The sequence below is a fragment of the Ixodes scapularis genome, unplaced genomic scaffold (assembly GCF_016920785.2).
Source record: "Ixodes scapularis isolate PalLabHiFi unplaced genomic scaffold, ASM1692078v2 PGA_scaffold4__175_contigs__length_147842914, whole genome shotgun sequence".
Lineage (NCBI taxonomy): Eukaryota > Metazoa > Arthropoda > Arachnida > Ixodida > Ixodidae > Ixodes > Ixodes scapularis.
The window spans coordinates 136,334,754-136,350,190 of record NW_024609879.1 but is presented as its reverse complement, the minus strand read 5'-3'; positions in this window follow the sequence as shown (position 1 = coordinate 136,350,190).

Sequence of the window (15,437 nt, the reverse complement as noted above, 5' to 3'; positions counted from 1 at the left end):
TTATTCGTATGTCCGTCAGGCAATGACATACAAGGGAGAAAATTGCGTATCAGCGATTCACCTCCAGCGGTCGATTTAAGCGCATATAATTACGTTCTCTAATACATTGGTTCTGTACCCGGCGAAGTTGAGAAAACATGGCATCGAATCCAGGCCTGGGCCGGACCTGTTCTAAAAGATGGCGGCCTGGGTCGGGCCGGGTAACTAAAAAAAAACTATCTGAAAATAACGGAGACGACGGACGAAGAAGGGGTCTGCTGCCTTCTTCTGTCATTGTCTCCGGTTTTTTTTTTTTTTTTTTTTTTTTTTTTTTTTCAAATTTGTGTAACATTAACTAGCTCGCCTGTTTACTTACTCTTTCTTCTAACACAGAAATTTTTCGGGCTCTGGCCGTGCCTGGGCCGCCCGGTTTCAAACACCTGGGCCGGGCCCGGGCCGGGCCTTGGTTAAAAACGCAGTCTGTGCAGTGCTCTACTCCCCGCTACCGGGAGGAGTGGAAGAGGCGGGGGAAAGAAGAGAAATACAATTGAACAGGGCTCGCGCGCACGCAGCTTGCTGCCGTTCTTCTGAGGAGCGGCTCTTCTTTTAAGCTCAGTGTGACGTAACGATATTCGGTTTAGTTCTAAAATATAAAAAAGTGACTGCTGTCTTTTCGAGCAAAAGATTAGTATCTCCGTGGTGTGGCCACAGCATGGTTGACATTTAGAAAATAAAAGGCCGGTTAGATATTCCTTGCAGTATCCCTTTAAAACGTACAACTGAAACCAAATTCTCGAGCGCTGACAAACTTCTTCCATTGTGAGCTCCATTCATATTTGCGATCACAGGTACCTCTATATCCCTGCCAATGGCCGTCCGCTAAAACGGTCGAATGACTGGGGATGTGAGCTAATCATATAGTAAAACAATGCCACGAAATACCTACCCATGTATTACGCCAGAGAACCGATCAACTTAGCGCAAGCCTGGCAATCCTAGAGGACAAAGCTGGTTCTAAAATGGTTTTGTTTCAAGGCGCTATTTAGTGCCAGGGTACCTTTCTTTGGCGCTTCCACGGAGTTTTTCAAACGTCGCTATATAATTGACAGGGTTTCAGGCTTTAGACAGATATGCTACACTATGAAGCAAATAACCAAGTGTGAAGCTTAAATCTATTCCTTTTTGGCAATTTGGGCCAAAAAAAAGGCACATCAAATCCAGACAACCAGAAGTGAAGCCAGCTTTGGAACTTTATTGGCGCCTTAGACATACCAATGCCAGACTACAGCTAAAGAACCAGCAGAGGAGTCCAAATATTTTACGTATTTGGCGAAGCAGTCTCAATGTACCCAGATTCCGGCCAAAGATGTTAAAGTTTGACTATACACTCTCTTCTGGTATTTTAAAACCCTATATTCCCAGACAAAGACAAACAAAATTTTTTAAGGAGCTTTGTTATCTGGGAAAATGTCTTTCCAGGGTTTATGTAATGTTGCTGCACACAAGAAAACAACAGAACATTGCTTTGTGAGTTCTATAATTTAAATCTCTCCACTCTGATCATACCTTGGAATAAAACGACTTCCAATGCAAAACTTACTGTTAATAAAATATTAGCAAAAAGGCCTAAATATCAAACAACTTATCTGCTCCATATAACAAAAAAAAATATGTTTCTCGCTTCTTGTTTAGGCATAGCTTCTTTAGCGGGAGTATGCACTAAAGTTAAGGTAGCCATTGCAGAAGATGCAGGCTTGACCTTTCTGGGAGCAACTATACTTTCTCGTAATATCGGACACCTGTAAGTTTTCAAACCTTTTATATTTTATGAATTTACTGGATAAACATTTTTTTCCTAAGATGTTCTGTAGATATCGATTCTTAGTATGTGTCTGCTGGAGTCAGGCGAATTAGTTCAGTGCTTTTTGATGCGGAAATAAATATTGTGGGGCACCATATTAAGCAGCGTACTTGATCAAATGTCAGAACGAATGACTTTCAGTATTGCACTTCGTGTCACGGTTCTAATGGCATTCACGGAGATAGGCCTGCTCGTCTTATGGCTCAATGTTTCAAAGAAACGGTACCATCAAATGGCAGTAAATTTACAAAAACTTTTCTGCCCATAATACAATAGTTAATTTTTATATTTAAACTAAAGAAAATCTTTGCGTGTGCTCAGATGACAAGCATTCAATCAGGGGGAAATAGTGGAGAATGTCCCCTCTGTTTAAAAGTGCCTAGTGTTGTTTGTTGAATACAAAGCTCTGCCATGAGACTTCATAAATTTGCGCTTCATTTCGGGTCTTTGTCGATTTTCTTCAAACCTCAACTTACGTTTAAAAGAAAAAATTGTGAGTAGCGATTGAATGTGGTGTGGGGCGCCACCAATTGACTGACAGTTCACTACAGAGTCTTGTTGTTTTTATAAAGGACACATTAAAAACAATCCCATAGAGCAGCGTGAGACAGCATGGGTTTGAAATGGTAGGGACGATCGATTGTGTTTCACTCATGCTGCTTGCGACCGCGCAAGCAGCATGAGCAGTCGAAGTTGGGAGTAATATTTTTCCTCTTGTTTCTCACTTTATATTCGTTCCGCTCCCAATTCCGCGAAGCAAGTATGAAAATTCTATTGCTGGAAAACTTCAAGATATGTAGCAGCGTTTCACGATCGACTCAGGAATCACAGTACTTAGCGATTCCCGTATTCATTGCGCGAATCGCAGATAAGCAAGTTATGAGAGCAAGCTCCTACATACACAGCCAGACTAACGGGAGCCACAAACAGTTATTCACTACCGTGAAGGTTATTTAATTAATGGCCGCCTCTTTTTAGGAGTCCAGGATATTACAAAAAAAAATCGTTTTTGTTTCTTGCCTGGCAAAAGTATTATTACAGAATAGTAACAACAATTCTTGGCGTACGAAATTGTTTCCAGTGTTGTTTTTGTTTTTTTTCGAAACTAAAACGAAATTTAAAAATGAAATATGGGGGTATACAAAATTGTCATGTTATCACGGGTGAAGTGACGAGATGGTGTTCAGTGAGGAAACTATAATATAATAAAGGCGAACTTGTGCCAAAACAAAAGGGTAAAATAACAGGTGTCGTAAGCGAGCGACGATGTCGTCCAGGAGGCAAAGTCCTGCGTTCTTGTAAGACTGACAATTGGCGTGCAGAACATTCTAACCTCGAATAAACAACACGGTTCTCGAATTTACGAGAACTTCACATTACAGAGTCAAAAAATAAATGTGAACTCGCGGCCAAGACTCCAACTTTGGCTTTTTGCGTGGAAGGCAAGCGCGATAACCGTTAGGCCACGAGCGCGCTGCCTGGTTGGTCAGCTGCGCTCGCGGCAATATTTACTGGTCGAGTCTTGGAGGCGCTTAAATAATCGTAATAACCAATTTTTATTATTCTTTTATAAAAACGGTAGCATATAACTTTTGTGTTATTTTGTTGTCTTCCAAACTTTTGCGTGGTGCTACTAAAACGCAGCAAAATGGTTCTTATAAAATGCACAGGGACCCCGCGATACTTGTGTTTAAACGATGATCTCTGGCACAGATCATCCGTGCCTTATAAGGGGAAAGCCTTTACTTCGACGCCCGTACCGGCCGCGAAAATTGAAGAGAAAACAGACAGAACACGACAGAAAGAAAGAAAAAGGAGTGTGGCGCCCCTAGAAATCCGCGGTTACTTTCCGAAACTCTCCTTTATTTCTTGTTTTAGTTTTATCTTTTTGCGAAAGATATCATACTTCTTTCTACATGAGCCCATCTCCACATAGTCGTACCTTAATTTATTTTCCCGTCCCTAAGCGCCATCCTCATACTCCCACTACGAACGGGGGAAGCAAATGGTAATTAATTTGGTTCTTCGCAATATACAAAAATAAAGGAGTTCATCTTATCACACTTGTTTGGATTTCCTTCTCCAATGCCCCTCACTCTTTTAGCGTAACCTGGCTGTCTCTAATTGTGGTGCCGAAAGCGCAGATTCCCAATACATAGGGGTTTATGTCAGCTTTTTAATCTATTGTTATTTCTGATCTTTATTGGTGTCAGATAAAGAATGCAGACACTTATATTGTTGACGCGAACACGACTTGGCTTAGCTTACACGATGGCCCTCATATAAAACAATCAGCATTATCACTGCACTCCATCCACCCATAAGCTGACAGTGCTGTGGAAGCTACGTGCTAGCGGACAAGTCATACATCCCCCTTTGGTCACTTGGTCATAGTTCCGCCCGCGTTCAGACAGCGGGGTCCGGAGCTGAAAGGAGTGATGCTGCTTGGTGCGGCGAGCACACAGCTACCATCGGACTGTCAGCTTTGGACTGAACGGAGTACAGATGCTTGTATCTTTCTTCCATGACAATTGTGCAGAACTGAATTGGATATTTAAAACAGTTTTTAAAGTGCAGGCTTGGTTGCCGTGACGACGGCAAGGGTGTGCCACCGATTCTGCCAGGTTCACCTGGCTCAAGCGCATGTTCATTCGACGATGGATATCTAACGGGTGACATTTTCAAGAACCTCAGTGACACGCGAAAATATCAATTCTCCAACTGCTGCTTATCTATGATCAAGTTTCTTCTTGGGTACGTAAAATGCAACACAAATGAAGTATAAGCGTAGTACTTATTCGCAAAAGAGCATAAAATATAAATATACATCTCATTCCGAGTAGCATAAGCCATAAATTTATTTCTGATTCAGACGGATTATACATGACATAAAAGAGCTGTGATTCACGGAACTAATGGGGTTGTATTTCATTGTCACGTTATTGATAAATAACACTTCTCTTTCATGTTAAAAAAAAAAAAAAACTTTGATGTCAGGATGGACAATTTTAAATGTTTGCTTACGGTCACGAACACAAAGTTCATATCAACAAACAAATTGCCTGGTGATGCTATTTCTAAAAACGAAACATGCAGAAATGTATTGAAAAAGTTTAAAAAGGAGAATGGATTTCATGAAGATATGGTAAGTTTTTTTTTGGTTTTTGAACACCTTTTTTGTTGATTTTAAGAGTGTTTTTAAGCTTTCATTAAGAGTGCCGATGTATTACGCGCAACAATGTCTACCCAGAACGGCACTTCATAAAACAGATGTTCAAATTGTTCCCCTAGCATGCATTTTCTAATGAAATTCAATAAGCACGTGGTAAAACACTAATGATCGATTATAGCACTTATCTTTAAGGTTACGTCATAAACATTGTCTACATATTGTTAGGGAGAAGAAGACGAAGCTGAAAAAGGAGGGCCAAGCTGCGCGCGCTCTTCAGCTGGTGCACAACGATCTTGTCGCTTGAACTCCTCTATCCAGCCCTCATTAAATCACCCTTTTAACATCCTCACAAGTGGTGAAGGTCAGTACGTCTCCCAACCTCTCGGCTGATCCCTATTCTGGAGTTACGTAGAGGACGCACCATTAACACCCTGTCCCAAGCAGCGAGTACTTCAAACGGCCTGCCACCCCCCGGTTCCACACCATCGCCACCGAACGTCAAGAACAGGCAACGGGACCCTCCTATTTTCTTTGGCTCTCCTGACACCGACGTTTACGACTGGACGAAAAGTGATGACCGCTCAAGTCACCACAATCGATGGGACGACAGCTTCAAGTTGTCTAATGCAGTGTTCTTTTTGAAAGACACTACAGCGCAATGGTTTGACAACCATGAGGACGAAATGAGTTCATGGGACGCCTGTACAGCCGCATTGTCAGAGGCGTTTGGAAAACCAGAACGACGCAAACAGCGAGCGAAAGACAAGCTGGCTCGCCGATTTCAAGCCATTACCGAGTCTTCCACCAGCTACATTGAGTACGTCCTTCGTCTCTGCTCCAGAGTGGATCCCGACATGACCGAAGAAAATCGTATCCGTCATCTGTTTAAGTGGCTGTCCCAAGACCTCTTCGCTGTTGTTGCACCAAAGTCACCCACGACAGTCAAACAACTAATCGGTGAGTGCAAAAAATATGAAGAACCGCAGAGTGCACGGATCTCGAAGGCACCACTCGAACGCCTTCCAGAGGTATCCTTTCCCGAAGGAAAAATCCATCAATGTAACTCTGTTTGGCAGTCAATGTTTTCTAATGGACCGCTGACCGTGCCTGACTGTACGTCAAACACGTCTGACTGGCCAACAAGCTACTCTGACCGACAGTGAAACTCCAGTCAGACTCCACTTGTTGGCTTTCTGATGGTCTCCTGGTGGCAGTCGGCCGCCGCGAAATGCCATCAAGATGTCTTGGTGGCGATTCTGATTGTACATCGATTGGCTCTGACTGTACGTCAGAAAGCTTTGACGTGCAGACAGACGTACGGTCAAAGGACGTAGAGTTCGTTTGGATACCCCTATTTCGTCAAATCTATGAATACAAAAAATAATCTATGCACAAGAAAACGATTTCGGGACGTGAGCCCATAAAACCGCTGATGTTAGAGATATGACACGCAGCCGACCGACAACCTTGATCAGCAGCCCGCCGAAACGCCGAAAACGCCATTTCGCTTCGCCCATACAGGCTTCGCCGAGCTTTCATGAACGATCGCTCTCGACTCATTTTGTTTGCAAGCTTGCTCCAACCTGTCGATCCTGCCCGGACTCTACAGTGGTTTATGTTTTAGTAGAATTTCTACTCGACAAAACCCAACCTGTTGTGAGTTCCGACGATGTAAGGGACTTTAGCGGTGTAGTTGAAGACGACAAGGTGTACCAAGTCTACTGGACCGGAGACGCGCGAACAAAAGGATCGTTCTACGGCGCAAAAGTACTTTACATGGCAGGTGAGTAGAACTGAAGTGCGGCGAGTGATGTACGAGTACGAGTGCTTTGCATAACATGCTGAAGTATTAACTGCATTTGCAACCGAAGCATCTCGTATAAAACGAATGGTGAAATCGATTTAGTATAATATAGGGGTTAAGATGTCCGATTTGTACGCGAGTGGTCGCGGGTTCGATCCACGTTAATCCTGCCTTTTTTTTTTTCTTTTTTTTTTCTCGAGCATTTTGTTTTATCGAGGCATTTGGCGGTATTTGTGAGTGCGTATAGCTTTACTCCTATATAAATGCTCCCCTTGTTGATGAAAATCTCTTGGCAGTGGCAGTCAGACGTCATCTGATGGACCATAAATGACGTCTGGCGGTCCATCACGTTCCATCTGCTGACTGGCAGTCAGTGTCCCAAATTACGTACCTTGGTGGAATTTTCAATAGGGTTGCATGTGTTGCCGGTGTTGACTTGCCACCATGGATTCGCAGCTTCATTCGTGAAGAACTGCGTTCCTTCCTTGATCACCTCCGTCCACCTTCCGACTCGACCGTAACCCACCCTCAGGCACAGAGCGTCCAGAAAGTCGTCCAGAACGAACTTCATGCTCCGCTTGCATGACAGACGCCATCGACGTCGGCATATGCTTCATCACCTCCCGCACCGCCGCTCTTTTGTACCATGTCACATGATGCGCAGCACTTTTACCCAGGCTCCTGTCATATTAGGCCTCCCCAGCGTCACGACCCTACGGACCGCGCCGAAGGAGTGACATTTGGGGAAGACCAGCGAACCATCTGTTTTAATTGTTGCTTACCCGGACACGTCGCGCGCTACTGCTGCCGTAGCGATAACCCTAACGAGTATCGCCGTTTCCCTCAACTTAATCCACGTTACTCCCCTCAGACGACAGCCGTCCCGTTGACCGCCAAACCCCAGCTCCATTTTCACAGCTTGATAATCGCAGAAGCCGATCACCGCCTCCTTACTCTCGACGCCAGCGCTCCGTGCCGCCCCTCAATGTAGCCACCGTCGCAAATACAACGTCAAACTGAAGCCCGCAGCCTGCGTCACCACACAAGGTCAGGCTGCACCACGAAATTGCAATATAAATCCTCCTGGAGATGGCCCAACGACTGTTGCTATTGAAATTGACGGACAAAAATTCATAACCCTCGTAGACACCGGTGCCGCCAAATCCTGTATCTCTGACAGTTTCCGACGGCGTCTGCGCAAAGTATTGACGCCAGCGCCATGACGATTTTTACGCACGGGAAACGAAGATTTATTTGGTTCTTTCGGCTGTTCGACACTCTCAGTGACTCTCGGCTTCAGTCGCTTCGTTGTTGTCTTCACAGTCCTGTCGAACTGCGTGGCTGACGTGATACTGGGATGGGATTTCCTGTCGTCAACCGATGCCGTCATTGACTGTGGTGAACGTCCGCTGCATTTAAACACTTCTGACACCGACGAATCAGTCGATTGTGATCCTGTTGTCCTTCGGATTACAGCCGATGTATGTATCTCACTATTGACTGCTGTAGCAGTAACACTGGAGCCTGAGTTCAGCTACCAAGGAGATTAAGGTCTTGTCGAGCCACTGCTTAGCAGGTTTTTGCAAAAGGGCTTGCTTGTGTCATACTCTACCGTCACCGTAATAGCAAGCCAAATTAATTTATACGTTACAAACGCTTCTGCGCAGCCGCTTATATTACCTCGAGGAGCTGGTATTGCAACCATCCGGACGTTCGACCACGATAGCCTCGCCATTTTTGCTCAAGACACATGCCATCTCCACTCGCAGCCAATTCCTCAAACCCAGTGGTCCACCAAACATACAACACTGATGATCGACAGCTGCTTAGCAACGAGCCAAAGGCAAGCTCTTTCCCGTCTTCTGGAAGCTATAGCGACTTATTTGACTTCAAACGGTCGGTACTCCCTCAGACATCTGTGGTGCACCATCAAATTGTAACCGGAAACGCAAGTCCCCTTAAGAGCCGCCCATATTGTATTTCACCTGCGAAACGTAAAGTGATTTGAAACCATGTAACTGATATGCTCAAAAACAATGTTATACATCCATCATCCAGCCCTTGGTCCTCCCCTGTGGTTCTCGTGAAGAAAAGAGACGGTTCGTGGCGTTTTTGCGTTGATTACCGGCGTCTAAACAGGGTAACTTAAAAGGACGTATATCCGCTCCCTCGTGTCGATGACATGCTCGACGCACTTCAAGGGTCTTCGTTCTTTTCATCTGTTGACCTCCGTAGCGGCTACTGGTAAATCCCGTTTGCCAACGCGGACGAACCGAAAACTGCGTTTGTCACTCCGGACGGTCTCTTCCAATTTGATGTCATGCCTTTTGGCCTGAGCAACGCTCCCGCGACGTTTGAGCGGGTGATGGACAGCGTTAAACGCGGATTAGAATAGGATATATCTCTGCTACCTCGACGATGTCATTTTATTCTCCTCAACCTTCGAAGATCATCTACATCGGCTCCAGAAAGTTAGGGACTGCTTTCGCTCCTGTAATTTGCAGTTGAACTCAAAAACGTGTAAGTTCGGTGCTCGGAAAATTCTGATCCTGTGTCACCTAGTCAGCTCGGAAGGCATCCGCCCAGGCCCCACGAAAGTCTAAGTTGTCTCTGATTTACCAATTCCCAGAACGACAAGAGACATCCGTGCTTTTCTTGGACTTTGTACATACTTCCGGAAATTCACACCTCGTTTCTCGGATCTCTCCGAACCGCTAAATGAATTGCTTCAAAATAACACAACCTTTCAATGGGGACCTTCCCAGACCAAGGCATTCCTATCGCTTAAACGTGCACTCTTACCGTCCCAATACTTGGCCACTTCCTACCGGGCGCTGACACGGAAATCCGAACAGATGCCAGGGGACATGGCATGGGGGCTGTTCTTGCACCAAATGTAAATAGTCGCCCACGCGTCATTGCATACGGTAGTCGAACCCTAACCAAGTGTGAGATAAATCACATTATTACAGAGCGTTAGTGTCTAGCACTAATATGGGCGATATGGAAATTCAGACCATATTTTTATGGCACCCATTTTAAAATTGTTACAGTCCACCACTCCCTATGCTCGCTTGCCAGCCTTAAAAATCCATCTGGCCGCCTTGGACGTTGGCCGCTGAAAATTCAGGACTACGACTTTAGCGCTGTTTTCAAGTCAGGAAAGCGTCATCTCGATCTGATGCGCTGTCCCGATGTCCTCTGCCCAGTGACATTTCACATCACACTCCAAGCGACCACAATTCTTCCATCGCTCTGTTAGATACCGTTGACATCGCAGCTGCTCAAGCGTCCGAACAGAATATTCAGCCACTAATACAATGTTTGATGGGGCTTTCTGGATCTCTCACGCGGCACACTCAACAGCGCGCTCGTCTCTTCACTCTTCGTGATGGTGTCCTCTATAGACGGAACTAAGAGTCACATGGACGACCCTCGCTGCTCGTTGTTCCTCGGACCCTCCAAGCACACCAAGATGTCCCTACCCCTGGACATCTCGTTTTCGCAAAGACATACTTCCGCGTGCGTTCATCGGACTTCTGGAACGGCATGTATCGCACCATCAACAAGTACATTCGCACGTGTCACCAATGTCAGCTTCACAAGACCGGAACCACCCATTCATCCGGCCCTTTGCATTCTATAACACCGCCTCATAGACCCTTCCAAACAATCGGAATCGATTTTTTCGGCCCATTTCCTTCGTCTACAAACAACAACCGGTGGATAATTGTCGCCCTAGACTATCTCACCAGATACGCCAAAACAGCTTGGGTTCCATCCGCACAGCCCAAGAAGTGGCAACTTTCTTTCTGCATAACATTCTCCTTTGGAATCGTGCACCCCAGGTCATAATAAGCGATCGGGGCACTCCTATGATGGCTAAGCTCCTCAACGGTGTTTAGCGTCTGGCTAACACAACCCATAAATTGACCAGCGCTTATCATCCCCAAACCAATGGGCTAACAGAACGCCTCAACCGCACGTTGTCAGAAATGAAGTCGATGCACGTCGCGGAAAACCATTCAAGCTGGGACGCTATCGTCCCATATGTGACCTTCGCTTATAACACCGCGCGTCAGTCAACGACAGGCTTCTTACCGTATTACTTGTTATTTGCCAGTGAACCATTTACAACTCTTGATACTATTTCACCCTCCGTCTATGAAGCTCACACGTCGTATCCTTCAAAGGCCATCTGCCGCGCGGAGGATGCTAGACAACTTGCGCGTTTTCAAATTCTACGACCCCACCAGCCGCAACCGAAACGTTACACACAGAGGCATGGCGAATCATCCTACAACGTTCGGGACGAAGTCCTTCTTGCCACCCCACTCCGTAAGCCTGGTAAACATGAGAAACTGCTCCTTAAATACACTGGCCCGTTTCGAATTCTCCGCCGTCTGTCTTCTACAAGCTACGAAGTGGAACCGGTGACACCACCTAGAGATCGCCGCACGAAGTCACGTGACATTTTCCATGTTTCCCGCATGAAACCTTTCCACACACCCAGGACTGAAGACAGCAAAGCCGGTGACCGGCCCTTTACCCACCTGGGGGAAGTGTTAGGGAGAAGATGACGAAGCTGAAAAAGGAGGGACACGCTGCGAGCACTCTTCAGCTGGTGCACAACGATCTTGTCGCTTGAGCACCTCTATCCAGTCCTCATTGTGATGGTGCTCGTGTACATCAAGTTCACGAATGTCATGCACTCGTTTCCATGCCCTTCCTCGAACACCGCTAACCGTCCTTGACATATTAGAAATTTTTCGTAAATCGTTTTCCCACTACTGCCATGCTCTCCGGAACGAAGACGCAAATACTCCGCATGCTCGGCGCTAGCTTTGACTGCAGAGCCCCGGATCTCGTTAGCGTGTTTCGGAGAACGTTGCGGGACAGAGGAAACAATCTACGAAAACTCCCCTGTAATATCGATTAACATCTGCCCACACACACAAGGACGCTTGGACGGGAAGCTTTCAGCAAAATATGTACAGGTCTGTAATGTAGCATAGATAAAGTTATGCTGCAAACTTACCACCCGAAGACATTATGTTTTCTTAGGTGACGGAGGTTCGATGAACATCAGTAGGTCATATCAATTACAGTTCTCTTTTTCTATTGATGTGTCATACTTCGTAACCCGCGAAGGAAACACAGAACATTAGACTCTTAGAGAAATTATAACTAACCCAACTAGCTCAACTAATTAAATTACATATGGAAATCCTACGCACAAGCTATTCTTGTTTTATTTATTTTTTTTCAATATAGATAGTAAAAGTAAAATCATATGCCATACAAACTTTTCTTGAACGTAGTGGCTGCTCTAGTGCACCCAACTATTTTATTTATAATGCAAACATTGTTTGTATTGACTAGTTCTTTTCATGCCGCAACACACCTGTGAATAGTTTGGCAAGATCCTCCCGTCCAAGCATTTTTGTGTGTGGGCGAATCTTTGTCGATATTAGAGGGATTTCGTAGATCGCTTCCGCTGCCTGCAACGTTTTCCCAAACCCGCTACGGAGATCCGGGGCTCTGCATGCAAGGCTAGTGCCGAGCATGCGCAATGGTGGCGTCTTTGTTAAGAGAGAGTAGCGGAGGGAAGAAAACTGCCTACGAAAACTGCCTAAAGTGTCAAAGTTCGAGGAAGTGCATCACACGTGAACAATTAACTTCGAAAATTCCTGGTATCTAATCTGATAAAATATGTGTCTAAATTGTTCGTATCTATCCACACGGCATCATATTTTTCCCCTAATTTATATATATGCTAGTTTTAGTTTTGTCAACGTTGCTTACCCGTCCGAACATACTCAACTTAAATGACGTTGGCAGTATAAGGGGCTGTTAATTTTACTCGAGATTTTAATTGATTACCATACTCGATTCCAGAACATGAAACGTTATTGTAACCGCTTTTGCCAAGAGAAATATGTTGTCAGATTTCAGAATCCCTTAAATTTCAAGACTTTTTAAGACCTCATTATTTGTAGTCGTTCACTTCCAGCCTTAGGCCCGTTCACACACTGGCGAAATATGAGGACCGAGTGATTTCGATTTTCTTAAAATCGCTAATGACGAGAGAGCACACTAGCACGCTGCCGCCATCTATCTGGTTACCCTGCAACTGAATTTCACTAAAACGAAAGTTTTGCAGTATTTTTGAGGTCAAACGTACGGACAACCCAAATAAAAATTAGTGGTCGTTTATGTTTCAAGCCAAATAAAAAAAAATGATGAACAGAAACATATATATAGATGCGGCACCGTCTAGCGTTCGACAGCTTCCCGACAGTGGCGGTAGTGAATTCTCTCGTCCAGAGCTGTATATTGGTGGAGTTTGGCCAGTTCATGACCTCGCCTCCGAAACGCTTCCCTCCCGAGTGAGCTGATAGCTCGTGGAGCAAAATGAGATGCGTGAACGCATGCGCTTGAACTCCCGGTAGCTCTCAGCTAAGCGGGGAGGTCAGCCATTTTCATTCATTCGCCAGATGGAATTTATAAGATCGGCATCTAAATTTCGGTTACTTTATTTTTTTATGTCTGTCTCTGGCATGAAAATGATAAACTGTTATTCTTCCGTGGGTTAAGAACCTCACGAATGAAGTTTTCTTGACGCCTGACCGAAAACGTTTATACAAATGAAAGAGAAGTCAGCTCCTAGCAGCGCGTTGCGTCAAAATGACGGTCGTCTCCTTTTTGCTTCCTCCATCCTCTTTCCCTCCTTCGGCTCTCTCCTCCCTCTCCTCTACTTTTCTCTTCTTCGACCGCCTTCGTCGCCCCGCCCACTGGCCAGACTCTCCAAATATACGGCTCTGCTCTCGTCGCTAGAGATGTTAAGAGGTTTCAGGACAAACGGTCCTAAGAAGTTGGAAGTCCGTCCAGGTGCCTTTAGTCTTTTATACCAACGTCAGCGTTCCTTTCTCTTGGATTCGTTATTACATTTTTTGGTTGTTTCCCCTCCTTCGTAGTTCCGAATTTGTTTGAGTAGAGCGACGTATTTGTCGGGCTACTCTTCAATGGAATTTTCGAAAATATGTACAGCCTCTTTTAGGGTCAATAGGCGTTCTAGTTTTGTGTCTGTCGAAGCAAACATGACGGCTATGTCGAGCTATGTTTTTTTTTTGTCGCTTTAACTGCTCCTGTATTTCGCTGTTTTTCCAAACTTTGCATTTCCAGAAATCTCGCAGGGCACTCATTGCCTTTAGACTTAGGTTCCTTCAAGACGCCAGAGCAAGAGCGAAGGTGCTTCGTGCGAGAATTATAAATTTAAATCAGGATATAGCATCTCTTAGATTATATTAGACAAAGGGTGTTGCTTTTTTTAGCTTCAACGGTAAAAATCTACAGAGCAGCAGAAACAGCAGCAGCACGTGACAGCAACATCATAAGGGTAGGAAGGGGACCTATAAGGACGGATATGTGTAAGCACACGGTCGTGCGCGCTGCAGCAGCACAATGTTCTAATGAACTAGAAATGACTGCCTTTTTGGGCTGCAGGGTCTGACATAGCTTGACATTGTAATCCTACACCAATCGCTGTTGTAGATGTTTGAGCCTGCGTTGATGCGTAGATGAGAGCCGATGCTCAAGCCGTTAGTAAGTGCCGCTGCTCCAGTGGAATGATGACATCCGGTGCCCCTTGAGTGGCAAGACCTCTTCTCCTGGCTGTAATGGCTGTAGATATGTGCTTACAGTGAGAGGGCAGGCGAGCTGGTGTTTATTTATCATTTTGTTGAAGTATCTGAGACGGGCAAGGAACGCAGGAAACATCAACCGTGGAAGGCAAAGAAAAAGATGACAGGACAAAATCTAAAACTTTGAGAAACGTTTATTCAATAAACTTCACGTATGAAATCCTACCCAATAGGTCACACACATGGCTCACAAAAGTTCTCTCCGTTCACTCAGCTCCAAACCAATCCTTCCTACTGACCCAAAACATTCCGGCACTGCCGTCCCTCCTTGTCTGAACTAAAGTAGTTTGCATCTGTTCACCAACACCCTCACATAGACGCTTTCAGGGGCAACCGGGACGCCATGCGTGAAACAGATGCGTCATTTACATTCCGTTTGACAAGTCTCCCTTTCCTTGAACAAAAATATTTTACATACTAAAATAACAAAAACAAAAAATGTCAAATTTGTAGGACGACTTCGGAAATGTTACTGAGCTGCAGAAACGCTTGGCTTATGTAATTGCCTATCATATTTATTTCAACTGTTTCTCTACCCCTCTTCAGGGATGGGAGTATTTCAAGTACAAGTATTTGAAATACGGATTTCAAATACTTTGTGTATTTTGCATTTATAAGTAATTACAAATTGGGTAATGTATTTGACGTGTGTATTTAAATACTAAAACGTGGGTATTTGAAATACAATTGTAATTAAATACAATTTTGTGGGCGAAAATACATCCCTCAAATTTATTGTCACTGTCCAGAGCAGTAAGAAAACTACGCTCTGCACCGAATGCAGTGTCTCTCAATCAAGCACAAGCGTTTAGTGACTTTGTGATTACGGTGCTAGTCCAGGGCAAGAATAGTGACGAAATCGACATTCACAGGCAGACTGGCTAAATAAGTTCCTGTGACAACTTGTAATGCTTTCCA